At 36.0% G+C, this 22747-nt stretch overlaps 2 pseudogenes; both read right to left on the bottom strand.

Moving 5' to 3' along the window:
• Nucleotides 1–6317: 6317 nt before the first annotated feature.
• Nucleotides 6318–7249, bottom strand: LOC133067718 (olfactory receptor 4C16-like; annotated as a pseudogene).
• A 4965-nt stretch (nt 7250–12214) lies between these two features.
• LOC133067702 (olfactory receptor 4C11-like) lies at nt 12215–13138 on the bottom strand (annotated as a pseudogene).
• Between the last annotated feature and the right edge of the window lie 9609 nt (nt 13139–22747).

Raw genomic sequence — 22747 nt, 5'->3', positions numbered from 1 at the left:
ATGTGATGTTAACTGTGGTTTTATTTTTTTTTTAATTTTTAATACACGATTTTTACTATAGTGAGAGAAGTTGTTTCTATTCTTTTTTGTTTGTTTATTTTTATTTTTTTCTATTCTTAATTTGTTGAGAGTTTTAATCATAATATCAATGTTGAATTTGTCAAATGATTTTTCTATGTTTGATTAGATGATTAGTTCAGTTCAGTTCAGTCACTCAGTCATGTCCGACTCTTTGGGACCCCATGAACTGCAACACGTCAGACCTCTCTGTCCCTCACCAACCCCCAGAGTCCACCCAAAACCATGTCCATCGAGTTGGTGATCCCATCCAACCATCTCATCCTCTGTCATCCCCTTCTCCTCCTGCCCTCAATCTTTCCAAGTGTCAGGGTCTTTTCAAATGAGTCAGGTATTCACATCAGGTGGCCAGAGTATAGGAGTTTCAGCTTCAATTTTTCCAATTTGGAGTTTCAGTCTTTCCAATGAACACCCAGGACTGATCTCCTTTAGGATGCACTGATTGGATCTCCTTGAAGTCCAAGGGACTCTCAAGAGTCCTCTCCAACACCGCAGTTCAAAAGCATCAATTCTTCAGTGCTCAGCTTTCTTTATAGTCCAACTCTCACATCCATACATGACCATTGGAAAAACCATAACCTTGACTAGACACACCTTTGTTGACAAAGTAATGTCTCTGCTTTTTAATATACTGTCTAGGTTGGTCATAACTTTCCTTCCAAGGAGTAAGCATCTTTTACTTTCATGGCTTCAATCACCATCTGCAGTGATTTTGAAGCCCAGAAAAATAAAGTCAGCCACTGTTTCTACTGTTTCCACATCTATTTGCCATGAAGTGATGAGACCGGATGCCATGATCTTAGTTTTCTGAATGTTGAGCTTTAAGCCAACTTTTTCACTCTCCTCTTTCACTTTCATCAAGAGGCTCTTTAGTTCTTTTTCTCTTTCTGCCATAAGGGTGGTGTCATCTGCATATCTGAGGTTATTGCTATTTCTCCTGGCAATCTTGATTCCACCTTGTGCTTCCTCCAGCCCGGCGTTTCTCATGATGTACTCTGCATATAAGTTAAATAAGCAGAGTGACAGTATACAACCTTGACATGCTCCTTTTCCTATTTGGAATCAGTCTGTTGTTCCATGTCCAGTTCTAACTGTTGCTTTCTCATCTACACACAGGTTTCTCAAGAGGCAGGTCAAGTGTTCTGGTATTCCCATCTCTTTCAGAATTTTCCACAGTTTATTGTGATCCACACAGTCAAAGGCTTTGGCATAGTCAATAAAGCAGAAATAGATGTTTTTCTGGAACTCTATCACTTTTTTGATGATCCAGCAGATGTTGGTCATTTGATCTCTGGTTCCTCTGCCTTTTCTAAAACCAGCTTGAATATCTGGAAGTTCTCGGTTCACATATTGCTGAAGCCTGGCTTGGAGAATTTTGAGCATTACTTTACTAGCGTGTGAGATGAGTTCGATTGTGCAGTAGTTTGAGCAATCTTTGACATTCCCTTTCTTTGGGATTGGAATGAACACTGACCTTTTCCAGTCCTGTGGCCACTGCTGAGTTTTCCAAATTTGCTGGCATATTGAGTGCAGCACTTTCACAGCAACATCTTTCTGGATTTGAAATAGCTCAACTGGAATTCCATCATCTCCACTAGCTTTGTTCATAGATAATGAGATTTTAAATGTCCATGTTGTTAATATGGTGTTTCACATTAATTAATCTGCTTATGATGAACCAATCTTGCATTTCAAGATTTAGTCCCGTTTGGTCATATTTTATGGTACTTTTCGTGTGTTGTATATTCCTGGATCCCAAATTTCATTCTGGGTCAAAGGGCTAAGCATACCTTTATCTTTCAGTATAACATATCCAAGAGTTAAGTCTAATGCTGACTGTGAAAAATATATCATTGTTAATACCCAGCAAGCCTCAAGCTCAGTTGAATATAAAGTGACTGAGTGGGATATTACCCTCTAAATGTTCATAAATGTGGAAAAGAATTCTTTTTCACAAAATCTCCTTTCAAGTGAAAATTAGAGCACCACTTATTAAAACAGCAAATGTATGACCAAAATACTGCTGTCATTAGTAAAGTACAATTTTGTATGTTTATTAAAAATAATGTTACTTGGAGAATTTTAATAATAAATATATTATGCTATAGAACAGCAAAAATAATGGTAAAGTGTTCTCTATAAAAAACATACTGAAAAACCCAGTAAGAAGCACAATAACAAAGCCACTTTTTTCTGGTAGATCAAAACAAAATTATATTAAACTTGGTGACATGTGTCATAGGATGCTGAAGAAAATTTATTTTTCATAGCACTTTATTCTGAAAATTTGCAAAACTACAAGAAATTTTACAAATAAGTACATGTGTGCAACCACTTACTATCAAGATACAGGCATTCCCATGAACCCAGGCGTTTCCCTCATGCTGACCCCTAAGTAATCCTCACTACTTTATAAAGAGAAGTGCTGTTTCATTTCATTTTCACACTACTAATTACTATTGCCTGTTGCAAAACTTAATATAAAGAAACCACAAAGAACATACTCTTTTATGTAAGGCATCTTTCATTCAAACAGATAAGTTTTGGAATGATCGTTGCTCATGTGTATGTCAATAGTTTATTCTGTTTTACTTCTGAGAAATATTTCATTGTAGTCATAAAAAACAAATTTTCCTTTTTGTTATTCATATGTGCTTGACTTACTTTAAGCTCATGACTATTACATGCAAAGCTACTATGAACATTACAGCTTGAGTCTTTGTGAATACAATTTTTTTTTTTAACCTTAAGTGCTAAGAGTGGAATAGTTGAGAATACACTAAATGCATGTTTGGTTTTAAAGTGAAGAATCGGAAATTTATCCTGTTTGGATGTGTAATTTTATATTCCAATCAACAGTGAAAATTGTATCCACAAGCAGAATATTTCTCTCCATAAATATGCTACTGGCCTGGTCCAAATTACCATAACCTCTTTTCTAGTTGTTATAATATCCTCAGAATTTACTCCAGATGCTCAGTAAAGCAGTAAAAATAATCCTATTAAATCATAATTCAAATCATGTCAGCTAGATCTCAAATGTGTTCCCATTTCTCTCCAGAAAAATCCCATAAACACTTTATACTGAAATTATCTTATATTTCTGGTCTCATTTCCAATTACTCACTCTTATTCCCTTCTTTGACTACCTACCTTCTTGATTTTTTTTCTTATCACAAAAGTTTATTCAGTGTGCACTTGCTGTTCCATTTATTAACTACCTAGAATTTTTATTCTGCCCAAATAGTCAAGATTTTTTCATATTGGTCAGAATTTATCAGCCTTAGCACCCCTGTAATTTTGAGTCAGATAGTTTTTTGTGGGACTTCCCAGGTGGCGCAGTGGTAAAGAATCTGCCTCCCAATGCAGGAGATGCAAGAGACATGGGTTCAGTCTCTGGGTCAGGCGGATACTCTGGGGTAGGAAATGGCAATTTGCTCCAGTATTCTTGCCCAGAAAATTCCATGAACAGAGGAGCCTGGTGGGCTACAGTCAATGGTGTCACAAAGACTTGAACATGACTGAGCACACACACACACACACACACACACACACACACACACACACACACACACACACACACACACACACACACACACACACACACACACACATGGTATTTCTTTGTAGTGATCTCCTGCCTGGCACATTATGAGCTTTTCCACAACATCCTGAAAGTCTATCTGCCAGATGCCGTAGTAGTGACCACTAAACACCCCCATTTCTAGGGCAACCAGCAGTTAATCTAGAATTTACCACTGTCTCCTGGGAAGCAAAAATTTCCCCGGTGAGAACCATTAATTTTTATCTTAGTTGAAACTGGGTCTTTCCTGACCATCCTGTCTAAACAGTGCACACCTCAGGTTTACCCCCTCACACCCTTCGATACCCGGCTCTGTGGTCCGTGACATCATCCTTAACCCTCGGCATCGTCAGTGTTGCCCCGTTTTCACTGCGTCGTCACTGCACAGCAGAGTGAACGCCCTGCTGCGATGGGTGCTCCTTGTTCACTTCACTGTAATACTGTCAGCTCCTAGACAGGGCATAGCAGAAAGACGGTGGGTAATATGACCCTGTTCATCTCTGCTCTGTATACATCTTTTCTGGTATATTTAAAATCAATTTTTGATGCTAACCTATTCAGCCATTTTTAGCCTAGAAAATCCTACTTGAGGCTTTGAAAGTATATGTTTTACTGCTTTCTCTCAGAAACTAAGCTAAATCTATGGAAAATATATTGGTAGTAAAAGCCAAATTTCTCTGTTATTATTAGAGATTAATAACGAAAAACTACTTCAACTATTACTACAAAATTGTATCCCTTTCTGTGCTTATAAACACTAAAAGTTTCATATAGATGGTACATTTAAAAAAGTAAAAAAGGAAACAAAAAGAGAAAAGCACATTTTGGATATATAAATATTAAAGTATTGAAGAATATCATGTGGAATAAAACTAAAATATTTTAATGAAAATTTTTCTTAATGCAATAACATTCAAATTAATGTCCATTTGAATTACAAATTTTATTTCAAATTATAATGTTATAGTAATACTCAAGTTATTAAAATATTTGCACATAGTTAATATAATATTTCATATCCTTTAATGATATTTGTATAGCATACTAGGGTAAACTGTAAAACATCTGAGGTTATAAATATGTGACTTAGTAACGTGTTTATATTTTAAATTTGTATAAAATTTCAAATAGCATTTTTTTAACATGATACTGTAAAATTGAACACTTTCTTGTGAATATAACTTTTTTGATAGACTCTATGTTTCAGAATATTTTTAAGTTTTTAAATTTACAAAAATTTACACAAAAGTATAGGGAGTTCCCATAGAAACTTTTTGTCCCTTTTACAGGTTTACTATTTAATGAGAGTTTATGTTATTCTGATACATACAAGTGAGGAGTCAATATTAATCAGAGCTAACTGAATTCCATAGTTTACATTAGAGTTTACACTTTGTGTTATGTGGTTGTTTTATGGGTGTTGATATACCAGTTATGCCATGAATCTACTATTAAAATATTAAAAAAAAATAATTTTCCTCTCTTAAAATACCCCTGTGGTCAACTTAAGTGTTCCTTTATTTCCCTTGCTTAAATTATTTGCAACAACTGATTATTTTTTACTGTACCCACAATTTAGCCTTTATCGGAGAGAAGCTCATAATTTATATCTGTCATATAGATATTGCTGTTTCAAAATCTAAAAGTCCTCCTTTGTATTATTTAATTATTTGTTTAATTCTATTAATGTTAAAAGATTACTAATATCAGTAGTTTGTCATCTCAACATCTTATTCACATATTTTCCTTAATTTGAACCATCTATGCTCTGACAATAACAACCTAATGTCATGAACATATTACTGGAACTGGCATGATTCAAAAAACCTTAATACCAACCCCCAAACTAGAAGAAATCTAATTAGGAGTATAAAGTATATTTTAGAGAAAGAATGCTCTGACCATCAACCCCAAAGTGAAATATTTTAAGTTCAAAGACTTACTTCAGGAGCCTGAATTTTCTCACTGTTATGTCACTGTCTGGAAGGGTATGTATGTAAGTTTATGTATGTTGTATTTAAGTTTTAAGGTATGTATTTAAGTTTATGTCACTGTCTGGAAGGGTATGCATGTTTACATACATCTGTATGCAAACAGATGTGAGAACTTGGAGTAAACAGTAAAGAAATACATTGAAGTTAACATAAATTATATACCCTCCCTGACAAAAAAAATCTACAATTATTTGAATCTGATACATGCTCTTACCAGAAAGGACTACTAGAACTATGCCCATGACCAAACATAATAAAACTAACATATCTAATAAAGGGAACAGTTTAGAAGAAATAAAATCTGCAAGTTTGTAATATAAACATATAGATGGATGTCTTCTTGCAAAGAATACCAGAAATCAGCATGAGCAGGGGCAGGGGAAATACTAGATCACAACCAGAGTGACACTAGTCATATAAGTGAGGCAGAGACAAGGTAGAAAAAATCAGTGTACCTACCTAACCAGTGTTTACCTGGTCCTGTGTCTTTCCCAACTGAAACTGAACACTAACTGGTGTATGTGTTCACATTACCTATTTCCTAAAGCAACTAACCACATGCCCAAGGACAAGATTGTATCAGCACCACATGAAGAACATTATACCCTGTAAGGATTTTTACTAAGTTAATCTGGATTATGAAGAAAAATGGAAAAACCCATTTATCTTTTGTCATCTGAAATCAACTTCTTGCTCCATAACATCCTCATGGCATTTTTCACTTCTACATTCCTCAGTGTATGAATTAGAGGGTTGCACAAAGGTGTTCCAACTGTATAAAACACAGCATTTATTTTATCCACGGAGAAGGTGGTTGCAAGATGTGTGTACATAAATATGCAAGTACCAAGGAACAAGATGACCACAATGATGTGGGAGACACAGATGGAGAGGGCTTTTTTCCTCCCTTCAGCACTGTGGTTTCTCAGAGAATGCAGGATAGCAATATAAGAGAACATCAGCATGACAAAACTCACTGTACAGATGGCCCTGCTGTTGGACACCAAGAGTAGGTTGGTCATATAAGTGTCTGTACAGGCAAGTTTCAACAAAGGTTGCAAGTCACAAAAATAGTGATCAATCACTTTGGGACCACAGAAAGGTAAATTCAGGGCCAGGAAAACCTGAGCTGAAGAATGCACAATGGACCCTGCCCAGGCCACCGCCACCAACACACCACAGACTCGATGACTCATGACAATTATGTAGTGCAGAGGCTTACAGATGGCCACATAGCAGTCAACAGCCATGAGGACAAGCATGAAGATCTCCAGGCAGCCAAAGAAATGAGATGTAAAAACTTGGGTCATGCACTCATTGAAAGAGATAGTGGCATTCTTCAAAAGGGCATCTGCAATCATCCTAGGGGCTCTGCATGTAGAGAAACAGGTATCAGATAAAGATAAATGGAAAGGGAGAAATACATTGGGCTCCCAAGTGCTGCGCTGGTCTTGATGGTAATAATAATCAGCAAGTTACCCAGTAATGTTCCCAAATATAAAAGCAAGAATGTGACAAACACTGTTTTCTACCTAATAGGATCCTGGGTTAACTCAAGCATAATAAATCCAGTCACTTTATTGTTCAGTTGCATGATTTCACAAGTGAAGAGGAAGGATGAGTGTAAAATGGATTATCTGTAAAAAAAAAAAAAAAAAAAATTAATTCATGGTGTTATCTAATATCATAGAATATTTGGGGAAAAGTGTTTTTCACCAGAAACATTCTAACATTATTAACATTCTTAATAATTTAGTTTAACCACTTTGTTTCTTTATTTGTAATGACCACTTCACCCATTATGAGCTGATGAATATGATTCTTTCCAAAACAGAATCTTCAAATAAAACCACTTGTTAGAAGGGGTATGACTCTGATGAAGTTTGTCAGTATTATAAATATGTACTTTCAAGATATTGTTATGCTGTGTTTGATTAACTTTTTTATATTTAATAAAATATCTCTTGGGGGTTTATGACATAAATATAAGGTTGTACAGCACTTTTTACCCCATAATTAATGTCTTAATTTTATACATATATTTATATACCACATAGGTTTATACACATATTAGAAATTTGTGTTATTTATACCTGTGTAATGATCTGTCTCTTCACTGTATACTTGGTCCCTTGATTACACCTTGAAAAGACAAATAGGAAACACTTATAGCATTTAAATAATGTGTTGTAAACTTTAAGGTTTTTGTCATAATTAGTAGTTGACAAATACTAATGAACAGAAATGAATGTATTTTTCATATTTGGTAATAAAAATATCCTCAGGACTTCCTCCTTTCTATTTTTCATTCTCCATTCCGGAACAGAATTCCTTAGAACACTAAGTGACTATGAAATTACATTTCTTGTTAAAAAATAGTGAATTGTTATTCAGTAGTTCATGTTTTCACAATTCAAGTTTTTAGTTTAAACAGTAAAATGCAATGGTCAGAATCTTTTTACATGTTTGTTTTCCATCAGTATATCTTCTTTGGTAAGATGTGTATACAGATCATTTGCCTTTTCTCTGTTGGGTTTTTTGTTTCTTATTTTAGGTCTTCTCCAACGTTTCAGCAAATGTTCTTTATACATTTTGGATATGAGTTATTTAACATTTATGTCTTTTATAAATACTTTCCACCAGTCTGTGGTTAGTCTTTTCATTGTCTCAAAAGTCTCTTTTTCAGAGTAGAATTTTTAATTGCAATGAAATTCATCTAACATGTTTTTCAATTCCTGATGTAACCATCATGTTTTTAGTAGACTTTATCTTTGTGGGTCATTTTTAGATTCACAGCAAATTTGAGTGAAAAGTAGAGAGAGCTTGCCTAAACCGTCTGTACTCTCCACCCTCACAAACACCCAAGCCCTCCCTCTTCTCAACATCCTGAACTAGGGTGTTGTATTTGTTACACTCAAGGGACCTGATTTGTTACTGAAATATCATTATCACCCAAAGTATATAGTCTACTTTAGAGTCACTCTTAGCATAGTGCATTCTATGGATTTTTCCCTAAAGGATCTCCTGGAGAAGAACATGGCAACCCATTCCAGTATTCTTGTCTTAGAATTCCATGGACAGAGGATCCTGATGGGCTACAGGCCATGGGATCACAAAGAGTCAGAAAGACTGAGTGAATAGCACTATACTATACTATAATGACATTTATATGCCATCATGGTATCATACACATAATTTCACTGCCATAAAAGCCCTCTGTGTTCTGCTTATCCATTGCTCTGTGAAAATTAAAGAGAAACCTCATTAAAATGGAGTTTGGAGGACAAAAAAAAATTAAAAAATGCTCTCTCATGCATGTACCACAGCACATCAATACAGAACCCAACAGGAAGGAAGTGCTCTGCCTCTATAGCAGGAAGTGACACTATTTCACTCTGGCCAGCAGGAGGAAGTAAGGTTTTCTCCTCGCCTAGCAACAACTCCGCCAATGAGGGACTGTTTTAACTCAGCCAATGAAAGCCACTAGGCTTCAAGCTCCCAGTTTCCAGTTACAGACATTTTGTATATAACTGGAAGTTTATAACTCTTGGCTATCTTCATCTAATCTCCCCATCCCAGATAACCACAAATCTGACCTCTTTCTCCTTTTTTTGTGTTTGTAGTTGTAACCACTGATCTGATCTTTTTCTTGACAGTTTTTGTTTGTTTGCATTTGACATACAACACTATGTTAGTTCTTAATACACAACAAAGGGATTTGATATTTCTGTATATTTCAAAATGATCACCAGGATAAATCTAGTTACCGTCTATCACAATACAAGGATATTATACTACTATGGACTATACTGACAGTTCCTCTGTGAGTTTTTGATATGGACTTGAATTTGTTAAAAGACTATTTATTACATATTTAACTTCCTTTTTTATTATATATTTAACTTCATTACTAATGATAAGTCTATTCAGATTGTCTGTTTCTTCCTGATTCAGTGTCAGTAGTGAGAGAGTTAATTCTTATGTAGGTTGAAAAGGAGTCTGGGGCCCTCAAGGAGGAGAAAAGGGTCTGGGGCTCTCAAGAAAAAGAAAAGAACGAACTTTTTACCTACATTCCTTTGTCTTAATCATATAAGGCATTTTTTTACATTTTTTTCTGTAAGCCCAGAGCTAATGATCACACACACACACACACACACACACACACACACACACACACACACACACACACACACACCAGCTCATCTTGCTCAAGGGTACATTTTCCCTTAAGCTCTGTACTAATGATTATATAGCAACAGCATATCTGCTCAAGGACATGTTTCTCCTTCATAACAAGAACCTTCTGACTAATCTTGCTACATTAAGATGTATGTGGTGGGAGTGGGCCTGGTAAAAGTATATAAGGCCTTGATAAGACTAGTGATTGGGGCCATCTCTGTCCCCCTTCTGATATCTATGTCAGGAGCTTTCTTTGTCCTTTTTCAATGTAATAAAACTTTTGTGACATAAACCTCTAAGCGACCAAGCCTGTTCCGTCATCCTGAAGCTAAGTCTTCAGAGATCATGAATCCAACATCATTCACTGTAAGTTATCAGCAGCTTCTATTTATAGAAATTTGTCTGTTTAGTCTAGGTTGTCCAATTTATTAGATATAGCTGTTTGAATTGCAGTATATTTTGAAATCAAGAATATACTGATGCCTCTAATTTTATTTTCATTTCTCAATACTGCTTTGATGAGTTGGAGCCATTTGTGGTTTCATATGAATTTTAGGATTTATTTCTATTTCTTTAAAACTCCTTCAGAATTTTTATAAGAATTGCATTAACTCTATAGATCATTTTTGATAGCACATGAGTTTTACAAATATTAAGTCTTCTGTCCTAGGAGCTCTGGATATCTTTTCATTTATTTCATCTTCTTTAAATTTTTTCATCAATAATTGTTTCCAGGTGACTAATCTTTATTTCATTTGATAGGTTTATTTGTAAGTGGTATTTTTATGCTATTGCAATGGGATTGTTTTCTTAATTTCATTTTCTGAAAATCTGTTTTTAATGCATACTAAAACAACTTAATTTTCTGTTAATTTTATAATATGCAAAGTTACTATATTCATTTACTGGTTCCAATAGTTGTTTCTTGTGGAGTCTTTTGGTTTTCTACATACAGGATGATGTATTCTGCAGAGATAATATTACTTCCTTTGTGAGTTGGAAGCTCATTGTTTCTTTTCATTTCCTAATTACTCTGACTTGAACTTCTAGTGTTATATAGATTGAAAGTGGTGAACATGAGCAACTTGGCCTTAGTCCTGTTCTTAGAAGAAGAACTTTCAGATTTTCACCATTGAGTAGGAAGATACAGTGGGGTTTTATTATAAGGCCTTTAACTATATTAAAGTAAGTTCTTAGATTCCTGTTTTGTTGAGAGTTTTTATCATAAAATCATGGTGAATTTTGTTATTGTTTTTCCTGCATCTCTTTGGATGATAATGAGATTTTTTTTTAACCTCCATTCCATCTTATGCTCTATGTATGATGCCATGTATTTATAATAGAGTATCAAACAGACTAGTTTTCCCTCTAAAATGTCCCATGCTTGACCTATGCATCCCTTACTAAAACAAAGGCTGCTTAAAATTCTGAAAACCACTGAATATTATTTACTCTTTACACATTTTGTCTTTTCAAGAGCATATAGTTCACGAAAATATTGTTTCAAAATTTAAATGTCTGCCTTTGTATTATCTTATTATTTTATCCTATTAATATTTAAAAATTCACTAACATCTGTTTGTCCTCTCTTCTTCTATGCTACAGTCATAATAATCCAATATTATGGGCATATTACTAAAATTAGTATGATTCAAGAAACTTTAATACCAACCCCAAATTAGAAGGAATCTAATTAGGAAAAAGTAGATTTTACAAAAAATGAATTCCATTTTGACTATATACCCCAAAGTTAATCCTTTTAAGTTCAAAGACTTAAATCAAAAGGGTGCATTTTCTCCTTTTTATGTCAATCTTCTGGAAGGATTTAGGTAGCACTTGGTAAGAGGATGGAGAAAATTTATTAGAAAGGTATGGAAGATAGCCTAGATTATATAAAGTCCCTTTCAACATGGAATTTTTGTAATTATTTGAAACCAATACTTTTTTTTTTTTTTTCGTTCAGAAAAAACTGCTAAGTTAAAGGTTCATGATCAGACATGAATAGAATAAAATGTCTAAAGAAGGAAACAACTGAAAGAGGTAAAACCTACCTATGAATATAAACATATAGATAGATATCTAGAAGCAGAGAACACCGGAAGTTACCATGAAAAAGAGCATAAAAAATGTTAGATCAAAACCAGCATGACGCCAGGCAGGAAAGAGCGGAACAGACACAGCAGTGAAAACATCTGAGGCAGTGAACCTTGGGTACCTGTGTACACCCAGTGCCGTCCCTTCCTCTGCATGAAACGGACTGGACTCTACTTACTGTATGTGTCTGCATTGTCTGCTTTCAATACTAATGCCTCCTGATAGGATTATATTGACAACACAGTAAGAGATGATCTTCTCCAAGGACTACTTATAGGTCAGTCAGTTATCTTTTGTCATCTGAGATCAGGTTCTTGCTCCATAACATCCTCATGGCATTTTTCACTTCCGCATTCCTCAGGATATAAGTCAGGGTGTTGATCAAAGGTGTTCCAGTTGTATAAAACACATTTATCATCATGGGGAAGGTGGTAGTCGGGCGAGTGTATATAAACATGCAGGAAACAAAGAACAAGATGACCACGATGATGTGGGAGATGCAAGTGGAGAGGGCTTTTTCCTCCCCTCAGCACTGTGGTTTCTCAGAGAATGCAAGATGATAGCATAGGAGAGCATCAGCATGACAAAACTCACTGTAGAGATGGCCCTGCTGTTGGACACCAAGAGGCGGTTGGTCACATAAGTGTCTGTACAGGCAAGTTTCAACAAAGGCTGCAAGTCACATAGATAATGATCAGTCACATTGAGACCACAGAAAGGTAAGCTCATGGTTAGAATAATCTGAGCTGAAGAATGCACAATGGACCCCACACAGGCCACAGCCACCAACACACCACAGCTGTGATGACTCATGATGGTCGTGTAGCTCAGGGGCTTACAGATGGCCACATAGTGGTCAGCAGCCATGAGGATGAGGATGAAGATCTCCAGGCAGCCAAAACAACAGAATGAAAAGATTTGGACTATGCACTCAGTGAGAGAGATAGTGGCGTTCTTCAAAAAGGCATCAGCAATCATCCTAGGGGCTATGCATGTAGAGAAGCAGGCATCAGATAAAGATAAATGGAAAAGGAAGAAATACATGGGTCTGCCAAGTGTCCTGCTGGTCTTGATGATAGTAATAATCAGCAGGTTACCCACTAACGTGCCCAAATAAAAAATCAAGAGAATGACAACACTATTTTCTTCCTAACAGGTCCTGCGCCAACCCAAGCAGAATAAACTCAGTCACATTATGTTTCATCTGCATGGTTTCATAAAGGAGGAGGAGGGATGAGTGTGAAATGAATTACCTGTAAAAAATTAAGGCATTAAGTCATGGTGTGATTGCAGTGCTATGCAATATTTGAGAAAATGTACATATTCCCCATCAGAGATACTCTGTGACATCTTAATAATTTTCTTTACCAATTTGTTCCTTAATTTGTGATGATCATATCATAGATTATGAGTCTTAATAAGCTTATGAACATGATACTTTCAGCAACAATCTTCAAATAAAACCTCATGTTAACCTTGGTGTGATTCTGATTTGTTGTGTCAATTTTAAGAGTTCTTATTTGGAGATGTGGCTCTGATTTGTACTTTCTCTTTTTTTTCATATTCAATAAACTTTTTCATATCCAATAAAATTTTACATGGTGTATCAGTTTGCACCTGGGATACATTTGTCTGTCCTTGGAGGTTTATGATATAAATGTCAAGTCATCCAATTGCTTTACCCCATAAATAGTATCTTATTTGTGCATATGTTTATGTTTCATATATTTATTTTACATATATATTAATATTTGTTATTCATAAATATATAACATGATCTATTTCTTCACTGTATAATCCAGTGAAAAGAGCAACAGGTAATAATATAGCATTTAAATGTGTTGTAAACTTTAAGATTGTTTATCATAATTGTTAGTTGACAAATAATGATGGACAGGAGTGAATGGTATATCATAACTGGTAATATCTCAATTTTATTTTATTTTTATTTCTCCAACTTCTGAATATCTTTGCTTAAAGCACTAAGCATCCCTAAACTTACTTTTGGAAATAAGCAATCATAGGTTACTGCTCAATATTTCATGTTTTCACAATTGAAGTTTTTAGCTTAAGCATCTTAGATCTGAAGTGCTCTTTTTGATATGGTCACAAGACAACTGGTATAGGACTTGATTTATCATGTTTGAATTCTCAGTAAAGACTGTATTTTCCAGTTTTTGTACTCCTACCTCCTAGAACAGATTGCAGAAGCAGAAAAAAAAATAGGGAAATTATATTTTTTAAAAGAGACATAGTAGATAACCCAGTAACTGACTTTCTCATTCAGTCAGTCTTTTTGTGTTGGCAAAGTCAATTATTATTCAATGTTGAAATGCCATTTTTTTCCAAGTTTTTTTTCTTTTTTTTAATGTGGAAAAATACATTAACATGGGCCAATCCATGACCAAGACTTTTTCTCCAGATCTTTCTTATGATGATGCTAGAAAAGAGATTTTTATGTAAAAATGTTTAAACTGAAATGTTATGTATTTAAATGTAATCTGGAAGATTTATTCTATTGACTTCCTTCCAGAATCTCACCCATACCTCTAATATTTAGAATTAAAAAGTATGTGTTAGCCAGCCACAAACAATATTAGACTAAACACATAAGTTCCTTTATATGTTTTCCTCTTCCTAGACAAATTTGCTTCTCTTCAATAAGCTTTAAATATACACAATCTTCCTCCAAATTATAAACAACTCTTTGGAAAATATCTGATGAAGTTATTCAGCTTGGGAAGTCACAGAAGAAAAAACAAAAACCTATCTTTGGACTATGTAATGGAGAATGTTAACAGGTAGGAAGGCCAGAGGTCCCCACGCAGCAGGAGGAAATTGAAAGTGGCAGATTTTTTTTTTTTTTTCCCTTCTCAGTTGATGAAACATGTTCTGCCTAAGACTAACCTTTTCTTTCTTTTCTCAAACCGTGGGCTGATAATGGTTCAACAGACCAGCATTCCTGTCAATTGTTTTATGGCCGGGAGATGACACACCTTGCACCATCCTATCTCAGAAGTGCATCTTGTGGGAGAGGGGTCTGGTGAGACCCCCTCAGCCGTGGGGTGTCTCTCTTATCTGATGAAAGCTTTCTAACAGACATAAAACACGTTGCTAAAAGCTAGCAAGGGGGCACTCTTTCTGTCCCCTTCTGGTGTCTATGCCAGAAGCTTCCCCTACCTCTACTATACTTTAATAAAACTGCTACACAGAGACTCCAAGTAGTCAAAAGTCATCTCTGACCCTGGATCGAATTCCTCTCCTCCAGAGGCCATGAATCCCAGCATAGCACACAGCTCACAGAAGCAACCTCCCATGCTCTCAGTCAAGGATCTTAAAATACAAGGGAACTGAACCTTGGCATCTTAATCTTTACAGGAAGCTTACATATTTTCTTTATTCATTCAAAAGAGTAATATTTTCTAAGATGTTGAAACTTAACAATATTTTTGGCAGTGGATGTAAGATGATGTGAAAGTCTTTGTTTCATACACTCCATGATTTTGGCCATTCCTTTGAATGAGTACAGTTTTTGGTTTGTATGTCATTATTCTCATTAGTCAATTCATCTCTAGAATATCTTACTTATTTTTAAATTTGTACATGTATATTTAACAAATTGAGAATCATAAGTACATATAATTTAACATATAATTATTGGGCCTTGTTAAATAGTTAATAGTTTTAGTATGATATCAAAGTCTTTATCCAATCTACAATGGTAAAGTCCATTTCAATTTCTACATATTCCAAGGAATCTTGACTCATTTAGGTTAAATGACTCAAGAATAGGGTTCTTTTTGATTCTTGCCAAAGAAAAGACTTTTATTCTATTTAGTAATCTACTATATCCCACATTCTAGGGAAATAATAGTGCTCAAATCAGCAAGTGTATGCTTAAGTCTTTGTATAATCAGAATCAAGGTGCAATGGAAGCACATGAAGATTAGTAAATATAATGAGATAGTATCTAGTCAATAAAATTAACATAGACAATAAGGATTGAAAAAAAAAAATGTAGCATTTTACCCTTTACTTCTACCCATTTTAGATGCTTCTCTTTTTCTTGAGCTTAAGGACTGAACTGTCCAAAAAATCCCACAGGTGACCTTCAGTGATGACCTTCAGTGATGGCCTCTGAGCAGAGAAGTCTCTCTCTTGCTCTCCAAAGGCTTTCGGTACAGCTTTTCTTACAACACAAGAATTTCTACGACAGAAGGTGTGTTTTTCTACTTCCCATTCTGAAAAACAGGATGTTGGAATACTCTGCCCCTGGGATTGTATTCTCCACAATTCTAATCCAACTGTCTTGGACAGTGTAGGTGTTAAGTGCCATGAAGTTTAGCATTCCGTACTACTCTTTAAAATATGATAATACTTATGTAACTGCTGTCATACTATTCTGGTTACAAACCACAGTAACATCAAATGTATATAGACTTACATCAAATTTACAGGGTCTTCTACCTATCATATATGGTAGGGAGACAAACATGCTTCCTATTTATAAAGACAGAAACAACAGAAGTAGCAACAGTGCTTAGATCAGTTTTGAATAACCAATGAATCAGCTATAAATCTTCAAACAGAATATGGCCATGTTAGACACTGATATCTAGATACCTATACAAATGATCATCTGAAGCATTTAGAATTTTGTTTACATGAATCATTATCTCTTAGAATATGCAATAAGAAGCTTACAATTTTTCATATTGTCCTAGTATTGATTAACATTTTTATGTGTGGTATGAAACTCGACCACATGTCCAAGTTTATTTTTTCAGAGGAGGGTTAACACCTTTCCTTATATTCTTAAAGGAATCTGACACATACACATATTAAAATAGTTTGGAGACAAAACAGCATCAGTAATAGAGCACACCTTTGATTAGTGGAACTTTGGTCCAATCTAAAATGTCTATTGAAATATTTCCATGAAACATCAAGTAGCTTTTTTTTGCCTGGAGCAAATATTTTTATGAAAGTTTCATAAAGGACTAAATGTCCTGCAGGACATATCTTCTAATAACTAGAATCTTAACTTCACCTCACCAAACAAGATTGAAGTGAAGTAAAGTGAATTCACTCAGTCGTGTCCGACTCTTTGTAACTCCATGGACTGTAGCCTGCCAAAGTCCTCAATCCATGGGATTTACCAGGCAAGAGTACTGGAGTGAGTTGCCATTTCCTTCTCCAGGGGATCTTCCCAACCCAGGGATTAAACCCGGTTCACCCACATTACAGGCAGACTCTTTATTGTCTGAGCCACCAGAGAATCCCACCAAACAAGATTAGCCAAATTTTAAATGGCTAATTTGTCGAACATAATACACAGACTATTTTTGGTGTAGGGAGAACAGAGAATAACTTAAAGCAGACAGACAAAGGTGAGGAATAGGTGAAGATGGAATGTAGAGTGTTGGATGAATCCTTTTATGTTTGAAAGTCTGCACTGTCATGGAGACCATAGTGAGAAGCTTTACTCTTTTTAAAATTTCTCTCTCAAACTATTCACCCCTCCCTTATATCAGTTACACTGTCTGTCTGTCTTTTGAGAGATGCTACACTGACTTTATTTTTCTGAAAAATTTACCATTCTTTGTGGAAAGGTTAACAGGTTGTCGCAAGATACTTTATCCCTTAAAGACCAAGATATATACATAAACTAACCTCTTGAGCTCCTCATTCTGTGTAACTAATGGAATCCTTTGACTCTTGATTATCTGGTTCAGGGATTCCCAAGAAAACAGCTTGAGATGAAAATCAAAATGCCACCTTAAAAGTCAGTACCCAATATGTAGCTTCCAATATCTGGTTGTCCTACATGTCAAAAAGTTATTATTTGTTTTCCTCATTAAAATATTTTTCGAGTAGGAAACTTTGAAGGGACAACAGTGTCGAGGAACACTGGCAAGGGAAAAATATTGATGAAAAGGGAAGATCTTACCCAAAATATTTTCAGGAACAACTCTTTCAAATATAAGGCCAGTTGTTTTTCACCTTAATGATAGGCTTAAGCCTCTTCATTGTCATTCTTCATCTGAACTTTCTCCAAGAAGTAAATTTACCAATCAAATTCAATTTTCTGATGTGAGCCAACTACAAATCATAATCATAGATTATCATTTGAAAGAAAACCAAGTGCAATAAAACTATGATATATAATATTCTGTTCTAAGCTGTTACTTGGAAAAGCTGGTATTCTCCAGAATCTGTGTGAAGGTCATTACCTGAATTAACTTTTCCTTTAATTTTGAGCCAGAAATAATCTTCTAACATTTTAGTAACCACAGTTTTAAGCAAAACTTATTTTCTAAGCTATCTCACGTGTAAAAAATTTGTAGACATCTCTACACTCTGCCATCTGAGGAAAATGTAATAAAAGTTAACTCAAGGACTAACTCCTTCTAGCAGCATACAATGATGGTGACTGTTCACATACCTGGTGCTCCTGACAGGATTTGTTGATTAACAGATCACTCCCCACCCAGTGCTTAAGTTTCACCCTATTAATTCCCTATATCAACGGTAAATCTTGAAAATCTTAGATTGTCAATTTTCCCTCTTCCTTTCTTATAGAATGAGAAAAATAAAGTTATAAGATATATGGAGATATATTAGAAAATGATGTTAGACTATTTTATAAAGATGCCTCTCTGAGAACCAGGATTTAAATATTATGTCACTTACTTGTTTGAGGACACTCTACCCCTTACACTTGCCCAATTTTCGAGTCTGCCCATCCATTTTTGATAACAATTCCTCATTAAACACCATTTTTTTTTCTTCTAGTCTGCATTCCAAGGGGGACACTTTGAGTTTATGATGATGTAAGATATTGACATTCCTGATGTATAATTTTCTAAAGCTTTCTTTCCTGTGCTAGTCAGAATTATCCAGTTATAATAAGGAAAACTTTTAATTTGTCTGTGTAACCTAGACTGAAATTGAAGAAAGTAGGGAAAACCACTAGACCATTCAGGTATGACCTAAATCAAATCCATTATGACTATACAGTGGAAGTGAGAAATAGACTTAAGGGACTAGATCTGATAGACAGAGTGCCTGATGAACTATGGATGGAGGTTTGGGACATTGTACAGGAGACAAGGATCAATATCATCCTCATGGAAAAGAAATGCAAAATGGTTTTCTGAGGAGGCTTTACAAATAGCTGTGAAAAGAAGAAAAGTGAAAAGCAAAGGAGAAAAGGAAAGATATTCCCATCTGAAGCAGAGTTCCAAACAATAAAAAGGAGAGATAGAAAGCCTTCCTCAGCGATCAATGCAAAGAAATAGAGGGAAACAACAGAATGAGAAAGACTAGAGATCTCTTCAAGAAAATTAGAGATACCAAGGGAACATTTCATGCAAAGATGGTTTGATAAAGGACAGAAATGATATGGACCTAACAGAAGCAGAGATATTAAGACAAGGTGGCAAGAATACACAGAACTGTACAAAAAAGATCTTCATGACCCAGATAATCACGATGGTGTGGTCACTCACCTAGAGCCAGACATCCTGGAATGTAAAGTCAAGTGGGCCTTAGGAAGCATCAGTATGAACAAAGCTAGTGGAGGTGATGGAATTCCAGTTGAGCTATTCAAATCCTGAAAGATGATGCTATGAAAGTGCTGCACTCAATATGTCAGCAAATTGGGAAAACTCAGCAGTGTCCACAGGACTGGAAAAGGTCAATGTTCATTCCAATCCCAAAGAAAGGCAATGCCAAAGAATGCTCAAACTACTGCACAACTGCACTCATCTCACACACTAGTAAAGTAATGCTAAAATTCTCCAAGCTAGGCTTCAGCAAAATGTGAACCATGAACTTCCAGATGTTCAAGCTGGTTTTAGAAAAGGCAGAGGAACCAGAGTTCAAGTTGCCAACATCTGCTGGATCATCAAAAAAGCAAAAGCTTTCCAGAAAAACATCTATTTTTGCTTTGTTGACTATGCCAAAGCCTTTGAGTGTGTGGATCACAATAAACTGTGCAAAATTCTGAAAGAGATGGGAATACCAGGCCACCTGACCTGCCTCTTGAGAAACCTATATGCAGGTCAGGAAGCAACAGTTAGAACTGGACATGGAACAACAGACTGGTTCCAAATGAGAAAAGGAGTACATCAAGGCTGTATATTGTCACCCTGCTTATTTAACTTCTATGCAGAGTGCATCATGAGAAACGCTGGGCTGGAAGAAGCACAAGCTGGAATCAAGATTGCCGGGAGAAATATCAATAATCTCAGATATGCAAATGACACTACCCTTATGGCAGAAAGTGAAGAGGAACTAAAAAGCCTCTTGATGAAAGTGAAAGGGGAAAGTGAAAAAGTTGGCTTAAAGCTTAACATTCAGAAAGCATAACATCCAGATCATGGCATCTGGTCCCATCACCTCATGGGAAATAGATGGGGAGACAGTGGAAACAGAGTCAGACTTTGTTTTGGGGGGCTCCAAAATCACTGCAGATGGTGATTGCAACCATGAAATTAAAAGATGCTTACTCCTTGGAAGGAAAGTTATGACCAACTTAGACAGCATATTAAAAAGCAGAGACATTACTTTGCCAACAAGGGTCTGTCTGGTCAAGGCAATGGTTTTTCCAGTGGTGATGTATGGATGTGAGAGTTGGACTGTGAAAAAAGCTGAGCACTGAAAAATTGATGCTTTTGAACTGTGGTGTTGGAGAAGACTCTTGAGAGTCCCTTGGACTTCAAGGAGATCCAACCAGTACATCCTGAGGAGATCAGTCCTGGGTGTTCATTGCAAGGACTAATGCTGAGGCTGAAACTCCAATACTTTGGCCACCTCATGCAAAGAGTTGACTCATTTGAAAAGACCCTGATGCTGGGAGAGATTGGGGGCAGGAGGAAAAGGGGATGGTAGAGGATGAGATGGCTGGATGGCATCACTGACTCGATGAACATGAGTTTTAGTAAACTCTGGGAGTTTGTGATGGACAGGGAGGCCTGACATGCTGTCATTCATGGGGTCTCAAAGAGTTGGACACGAGTGAGCGACTGAACTGGACTGAACTAAGAAACCTGTATTCAGAACAAGAACTAATAGTTGGAATCAGACATGGAACAACAGACTGGTTCTATAGTCACCCTGTTTATTTAACAGAGTACATCATGTGAAATGCCAAGATAGGTGAATCACAAGATGGATTTAAGTTTGCCAGGAGAAATATTAATAAACTCAGCTATACATATAATATCACACTAATGACAGAATGCAAAGAGGAACCAAAGAGCCTTGTATGAGGGTGAAAGAGAGGAGTGAAAAAGCTGGCTCATAACTCAACATTCAAAAAATGTAGATTATGGCATCCAGTCCCATCACTTCATGGCAAATAGATGGGAAGAAATTATAAAGAGTGACAGATTTTACTTTCTTGGGCTCCAAAGTCACGTGGACTATGATGGAAGTCACAAAATTAAGACAAACTTAGAGAGCATATGAGAAAACAGAGACATCACTATACCAACAAAGGACCACATAGTCAAAGCTATGGTTATTCTTGTAGTCATGTACTTTGTGAGAGTGGAATCATAAAGAAAACTGAGCACTGAAGAATTGATGCTTTTGAACTGTGGTGCCAGAGAGGACTCTTGAGAGTCCCATGGACAGCAAGGAGATTCAACTAGCCCATCCTAAAAGAACTCAACCCTGGATATTCATTGGAAAGCCTGATGCTGAAGATGAAGCTTCATCACTTTGGGCACCTGATGAGAAGAGCCGACTCATTGGAAAAGACCCTGATGCTGGATAAGATTGAAGGTAGGAGGAGAAGGGGGTGACAGATGATGAGCTAGTTGAATGGCATCATGGGCTCAATGACCATGAGTTTGAGCAAACTCCGGGACATAGTAAAGGACAGGGAAACCTGGCATGCTGCACTCCATGGGTCACAAAGAGTGAGAAAGTACTTATCAACTGAACAACAATTACAACCACAACATGGATGAATCATGTTGATGTATGGCAGAAGCCAATTAAATATTGCAAAGCAATTATCCTACAATTAAAAAAACAAATAAAAAGTCATTACAGCAATATAAAGTGCACTGTTCCATTAATAGACTTGGAGTCAGGTAGAACTGGGCTTCCCCAGTGGCTCAGAGATAAAAAAAATCCACCTGCAACGTGGGAGCTGCAGGAGACTTGGGTTCAATCTCTGCATTGGGAAGATCCCCTAAAGGGAACATAGCAACCCACTCCAGTATTCTAGCCTGAAGAATCCCATGGACAGAGGAACCTGGCAGACTCAGTCTATAGGGTTGCAAAGATTTGGACATGACAGAAGTGACTTAGCATGCACACACACAGGTAGACCTGGGTGACTACTGTCTCTGAGTCTTAGCAATTTGCTTTAATTATATGCATCCTCTATCTTCAAATATCTATGAAATGAGTATTATTTGCACACCACAAAGAAGTAATATTCCTTCAGCTAACACATGTGAAGTCCTGCTAGGACATGTGGCGTAACAGGGACTCATGGCTGGCATTCTTTGTCTTACCTACATTTTCTTCCAATATTTCCCTTTGCTTGAATACTTTAATCCAGTTTGTTTAGACCTCTCTCTGTTCTCCAAGCATACACTAAAATCTCATTCATATGACTTTATTTCTGTATCTCTAGTTATAATGCCTCCACCCTTATGTTTTAATGTCCTTGTCTTACATATAATTCACACTCAATTTCTTATTCAAAAGATGTTGTAGATCTATCAGTAGGCCAGAAATATTTCTGATTCCTGTCCTGCTTTTTGTTGCTATCAACTGTGTATTCACTCTATTTCAA

This window comes from Dama dama, chromosome 2 (genome assembly GCF_033118175.1).
Source record: "Dama dama isolate Ldn47 chromosome 2, ASM3311817v1, whole genome shotgun sequence".
Taxonomy (NCBI): Eukaryota; Metazoa; Chordata; class Mammalia; order Artiodactyla; family Cervidae; genus Dama; species Dama dama.
The sequence above is the reverse complement of the archived record's forward strand: the minus strand, read 5'-3'. Positions and strand labels throughout refer to the sequence as shown.